We start from the raw sequence: 7,215 nt of genomic DNA on the forward strand, positions 1-7,215 counted from the left end.
AATTTATTTTTACATGTTATAGTGTACACTATATGGTCTATCTTCACATTTCTAACATTTTGCAACATACCATTTGAGCTTAGAAAATTTTAAGAACTTTTAGTTAAATGAGGATACATACACAGACTTCATATAATTTGTCTTTTTGGGTAAACTTTCTGGAATGTCGAATTTCCTGTCCTCTAAATTTCCATGGGAACAGCATATGCATTAAAAACTAAGTTTTTGTTTTGTTTTAAAAAACCTTCAACTTTCTGCAACGTTCACAATTTGAGTTAAATGCTAACATCTGTATGTCAGTTTTAATCTGCACACTATTTCTCCCAGTGCTTTGACAAACACACCTTTTTATTCCCCCCCCCCAGGTTATTGAGGTGTAATTGAGAAATAAAATTGTAAGATAAAGTATACAGCGTGATGATTTGATATGTGTATACACTGTGAAGGGACTCCCCCCACCAAGTTATTGTTTCTTTTACAGAAGTGGAGAGAATGGGATGGGTATTAGAAAAGTGGTCCAGACCCTGAATAGAATTCTATTGTGTAAACCAGCCCTTCCTTAAAGATGTTTTTTATTTGGTCCCTCTTTTCAGTAACTTGATATAATGTTATTAAAGGTTTTCTTGTATAATGGTGAACATCAGCAATACAGCATTTTGAGATTTCAGAAGCTGCTTTCAAAAAAACTCTTAGACTCATTAGTTAAATGCCGCAGCATTACTGTATCTTGTATTAGCCTTTTTGGAGGAATGACCATGAATTATATACTTAGCTATCTATATAAGACTTAGTTCTTTCTAATATGGAGTTCCCCGCCCCCTTTTAACAAAGGATGTTATATACTAAATCTAAGAATTGCATCAGATATTTGTATACTATTTTAAAATTGCCTCCATTTATCATCTGCAGTAGCAAAAATACTTTGGTCAAAAGATACATTTTCCTAAACTACTTTTTTCTCCTTAATGTCTTATGCTTCACTTAGCTCTTCTCTTAACTCTGCTCCTGTGTTTATGCAGCTTTGACGTCAACAATAAATCAAGCATGGCCCAAAGACAAAATCAGGAATACAATACCTTAATATACAGAGGGTGCCAAAAAAATGTATACATATTTTAATAAAGGAAAACTTTCCTAAATACTAAAATTGTAATACTCAGTATATACTGATAACAAAAGATAAATACAAGTCACATTTGACTTCTGCAATTACAAAAGGTGCTTAAAGTGGTTAGTTACCATTAGCATCCAGACACTTCTGATTACAACGAACTGTTTGAGTAACATTGACTAAAGTGTCCACTTGTATACATTTCTTTTTGGCACCCCCAGTATATTTATTGACTGTGGCTTAGGACTTACTCTTCCCTACCCAACAAGACTAGTTTTGTGGCCCATAGAGGGAAGTTGAATCTGAAATTCAGAATCGTTTCACTCATCATGTCAGGAGGCAGGTGAGCTGAACCCCCTAAGTACATCTATCTACATCATAATTGATAGAACGTAGATATAAGTACCTTGAATGTTGGACACCTGAATTGTCAGTCAAGATTTATAAGTCTTGATTAATCCCATGTTGCCTGGATACATAGTACTAACTACCTTTATATTATACCCAAACCATGTGAGGGACTACAAAGTCCTCCTCTAGTCTCACCCCAAGCCCAACAAAATCTATGAAATGTCCTAATGTAAGTCATAACCTTGATACATCTATTGTTTCAGGTATTCCTTGATTGTGTCTGTTAATGTAAGCAATACTATCTGCTTTCTTTGCTTGACTACAGATGTATTTCACGTTTAAGATGTTTTGTGCTTAAAATAGTGTGAAGCAACACAAGCTTATTTTCTAAAAACCTGGCTTTGTAATTTTACTATTTACCACTGGTGAATAATGTGATTTTTCATACAAAGTAATAAAAACTTGGCATTTATTTAGCTCTTTTTTTTCCCAGTGTTTTCATCAAAATCAGTAATTAAACTTCACTGTTCATTAGAGTTCCTGATTCAGTAAATCTGAGGTGGGGACTGGAAATTTGCATTTCTAACAGGCTCCCAGGTGATGCTGATGCTGCTATGCCAGGGACCACACTTTGAGAACTGATGATCAAAACCATTTTCAGAACAGCTCTATAGGGTAGTAGACAGTATGAATGTTACTTTTCCATTTCATTTCTAGAAAAAAATGAGAGAGAAGCGACAAGCTTAGTGATTTACATCTCCTTAGTGAGAGCTAAGATTATACAATAAATTATGAAATAGCCATAAGAAGCATAATAGGAGTGGCTGGCTAGCTCAATTGGTTAGAGCGTGATGCTCGTAACACCAGGGTTGCCAGTTCGATCTCCACATGGGCCAGTGTGAGCTGCGCCCTCCACAACTAGATTGAAACAACTTCTTGATTTGGAGCTGATGGGTCCTGGAAAAAACACTTAAATAAAAGTTTTTTTAAAAAAACTTTAATAGATGGGAGGGAGAGAAGGCTATTATTACAAACTTTTTCACAAATATTTGCCTGCAACCATTACATGCCAGATACTAGATAAGTAATGAATATAAAAGCTAATGAGTCAGCTTGAGGCAGATGTGAGATTAAGGGGTTTTGGGGAGTTTTTTTGCTCTTGGTTTATTAAAGATGGAATCTATAGAAAACTGATGGTAATGACCCAATAAGATGGCTTAAGGACAAAAGTATTTGAGAAGCTAAAAGAAGATGAGCTGTTGCATAGATAATCCAGTTAGTGGTTGATTGGCACTAGGCTACTTTCTCTGAACAGGAGGGAAGAAATAGTTGTAAGTGCAAGCAGATAAGAGAATTTGGTGATGGGGGAAATAAAAGGAGTTCCTATCTGGTTGGTTGTATTTTTTCAATGAAATACCAGTTGAAGTTGGTTAGAATGAAAGAATGCAAAGTTTGAGGAGATAAAAGAAGTGTGTTACACTTAAAAAGTTGAAGCATTCTCATAGGTCCCCAATAAAATATCTTGATTCAGGCTCTGACATTTTTTAGGAAAACATTTTTCCTCATCAAGCAACCCTCGTTTCAAACATCTCTAAGAAGTGTCCAATTTGAACTGCATGCCCTGGGGTTTGTGGAGTGAACCTGGAACACACTAATGGTGGCTTTTCTCCAGTGATTATTTTTCTACCCTAAGATGAATATCAGACTTGAGAGACTTTTATTTAGATAACCTGTCAAATGAAAGGTAATTTTGAGAGTGTTATTGAATGGAAGTTCTAAATAATGAGATCATCCTCCAGAAATAATAAAATATAGATGGTTGCAAGAGTGAACGTTAGGATAAATCTGTTAGCTGGGTAGAATTAATTGGCATATGGAACCAGGGAATTCCTGGCAATGCTACATCAGGAATCTTGTAGAAAATAGGTTGATATGTAAAACAAAATACTGGTCCCCAGACTAAAATATACCAAGGGTTAAATATTTATGCAGAAGAGCTTTTATATAAATTTTAAAGGAATAGTGACTAAAATGTCGATTTTGTGCAGTTTAAAGAGCTGAAGTTTTGAAAAGCAAATTTTGAGTTACTGGGTTACAGCATTCTAAGGTCCTTTTATTTCAGGAGCACGGCAGACATTGACATAAGTATACTGTATGTTAAAATAACTTGGGTAGGCACTAAAAGAAGAAGGGAGGGATGAACGGCAGGGAGAGAGAACTTCTGAACTAGAAGAAAATAATAGAGTGAGGGAGGGAAAAAAGACAGGAAAGTGAGGAAACAAAAACAGCTAAGTAGAAACTACATAATAGAAATATAAACGGGCTCAACTTTTTATAAAGATTTTGAAATGGGATTTTTTTTTAAAGCAGCTTTAGGCTATTTACGAGGGACACATCTAAAAAGATAAGGACACAGTGAAAAATACAGAAAAAGATATACTTGGCATTAGTATCCAAGAGAAAGCTGTTGTATTTAAATACCAGACAAAATGGTCTTTAAGGGGAAAACACTGCTAGAGGTAAAGTCACTAGAGAATGGTAAGAATTTCAATTTACCAGGAAGATAGAATGATTTTAACCTTGTATGTTCCTAAATAATATAGCCTGAGAATATTCATAAAGCAAAAATGAACCACAGAGAAACTGACAAACTTATAAGATACTTTATCTGGAAGAAAACCAATTCAAGATAAACTGGTGGTCATTTCTATCATTTTTAAATCCCTTATTTAATGCCTAAGGAAATGGGAGGTGCAGTTCTTTGGAAGAGAAGGGAGCTGGGCCCCAAATTGTGTCATGGCCTTGACCTGGCTCTTTCTACTCAGTGCTCTTATTTCCTCACCAATTATGGATAACCATTCACTCTGGCCTTCGCATAGGACTATATGTAATTTTGAAGGCTCACACCCTTTTTGACAACCCTTTCACCTAAAGGACCTTACAGGAGGCACCTCTCTCCTGTAAGTTGGGAATGCCAAGAAGCATGAATAGAGTGTGGTGGGAAAGCCACATTATACGTACCTTTTATTAACCTCAGGTCACTTTGTCCACTGCCCTTACATGTTTTTGTAGTCCAATAAAATACGTAATTTCCTAGTGCATGATGGGGAAACCAATAAAACAATGTAAAATAACCATTTCTATACAAGATAGGCTTTTGGTACACATTCAGAATAAAAATGAGAAAGGATGCTTAGCAAGGATGGTTAGATAAGTGGTAATCCTGAATAGCTAGGATTATGGATGATTTGGGGTTTTTTTTCTTTTTACTGTATTTTTTCTATCTTTAAAAAAAAAATAGATGTGTAATAAAAGTGAACAACGAGGGCCCGCCTCGTGGCTCAGGCGGTTGGAGCTCCGTGCTCCTAACACAGAAGGCTACCGGTTCGATTCCCACATGGGTCTGTGGGCTGTCAACCAGTGCCGGTTGGACTCCCGCAAGGGATGGTGGGCTGCGCCCCCTGCAACTAACAACAACAACTGGACCTGGAGCTGAGCTGCACCCTCCACAACTAAGATTGAAAGGACAACAACTTGACTTGGAAAAAGTCCTGGAAGTACACACTGTTCCCCAATAAAGTCCTATTCCCCTTCCCCAATAAAATCTTTAAAAAAAAATCTAAGGACATGGGTACAGGTAAGGAACAGAAAAAGACATTAAAAAATAAAGTTTTAAAAACCCTATAAAAGCACAGAGAGATAAGAGAAGATATATCAAGGAAATAAATAACATAATATAAAAACTGCTCTTGGAAATTAAAAATAAGACAGCTAGTTTTTAAAATTTAACAGCAGATACGGGAAATAGAGTTGCAGAAATCATCCAGTTGTAGGGGAAAAAGGAGGCAAAAAAAAAAAGTGATAAAGGTGAGAAAGATAAGAGAGAAAATCAGGAATTTCAACATTCAACTAAAAGGAGTTCCAGAAACAGAGAAAGAACTGAATGGAGGAAAATTTCAGAGAATATAGAGTTCTAGAAATACAGGTCATAATTCTTAAAAATAAAGAGGTCCACTGAGTATCCTGTGTAATGAACAAAAAAGACCCCTACCAAAAGCACACCTTTGTGAAATTTCAGAAAACTAGGTATGAAGAGACAATCTCAAATGGTTCCAAAGAGAACAACAAAACACAAACTGTCATCACACTTTCAGATAAAAACTGTAAAAGTATCTTACATCTTACAGATGTAAGTTCTGGGGATGTAATGTACAGCATGGTAACTATAGTTAACAATTCAGGATTGTATTTCAAAGGAAAAAAAATAACTATGTATGGTGATGGATGTTAACTAAACTTATTGTGGTGATCATTTTGCAATATATACATGTATCAAATGATTATATTGTACACCTAAAACTAATATGATGTTATATGTCAATTATATCTCAATTAAAAAAATTTTTTAAAAAAGAATGCAGATGCTCAGACCCCATTCCAGACCTAATGAATTAGATTAGATGGTGCTGGGGCCCAGCAATCTGTCTTTTAATAAGCTCTCCAGGTGATTCTGATGTTCCTTAATGTTTGAGAATTACTACCTTAGATAATAATGCCACTATGTTTATCTGTAGCTAAGTCTTCTCCGTTCTTACCAGGGATAATCACTTTCCTGTAACGTGTTAATCATTCCCTTGATTTTCTTTGTAAGTTTTCCACAACGATTTATCTTTATTTAGTTTCCTTGTTTTACATTTATAAAAATACAATCACTGGCATGTAAGAACAAAACAAAACAAAAAAACACTATGTAAGCTAGAAGACTTATAATTCTCTTGAAATTCTAAGGGTAAACTTTGTCCAACCTAAAATTCTAAACCTAGTTAAGCTATCATCCAAAATAGGTAGAATACAGGCGTTTTCATACTTGTAAAAACTCCCAAATTTTACTCCAAATTAACCTTCTTAAAGGTGGAATTTATTTATTTTTTACAAAAATGAGGGGCTAAACCAAGGGGGAAAAAAAGGCATAAACTCCAGAAAACCAGAGACTGATCATAAGAAAGAGGTGAAGGAAATTCCTAAGATGATCACGTGCTGGCTATTTACTTATTGTCTTCAGTCCCACACTGAACCTTCAGTATGCTTCTCTGTAATGTTGGAACTGGGAGGCTGCAAACTACATCTCCCAGGCTCCTTTGCCAGTTGGCTTTCTTTTATTTATTGACAAATCCAAAATACTCATTAATTAACTCTACAGTGAAGAAACATCACAGACATCATTTTAATTTAACTAAGTAATGGAACAGACTGACATTGTGTGTCTCCTGATAAGATAAACTGAGAAAAGCATAGGATCACTTATGGGGTATTCCTCCCCAAAATGTGTAAATAATGAGGAAACATCAAGTAAATCCATATTGGAGAACATTATGCAAAATTAACCTGTACTCTTTGAAAATATTATTTATAAACTTGTGGTGGGATAAACAGAAAACAAATAGTAAGATGGTAGATTTAAACCTAAATATATTAGTAGTTTCATTAAATGTATAGAGGAGAGTATGTGTCTATATACTTGGGGGTCTGGGACAGATAAAACTAAGATCTCATAACAAATTATTTTGCCATCTTCCCTCTTGCTTTAAAAGCATGTTGAATATACATGCTAATCCATTAAATGTACCTATTTTGACATAAAAATCAGCTTATGTTATTTAACATATAATAGGTTTTTTCTTATGTCAACTTTCATATAAAATTAATGCTCCAGAAAGATGCCCTCTTATTATCACTTTACAAATGCCTAACAT

The sequence above is a fragment of the Rhinolophus ferrumequinum genome, chromosome 15 (genome assembly GCF_004115265.2).
Source record: "Rhinolophus ferrumequinum isolate MPI-CBG mRhiFer1 chromosome 15, mRhiFer1_v1.p, whole genome shotgun sequence".
NCBI lineage: Eukaryota > Metazoa > Chordata > Mammalia > Chiroptera > Rhinolophidae > Rhinolophus > Rhinolophus ferrumequinum.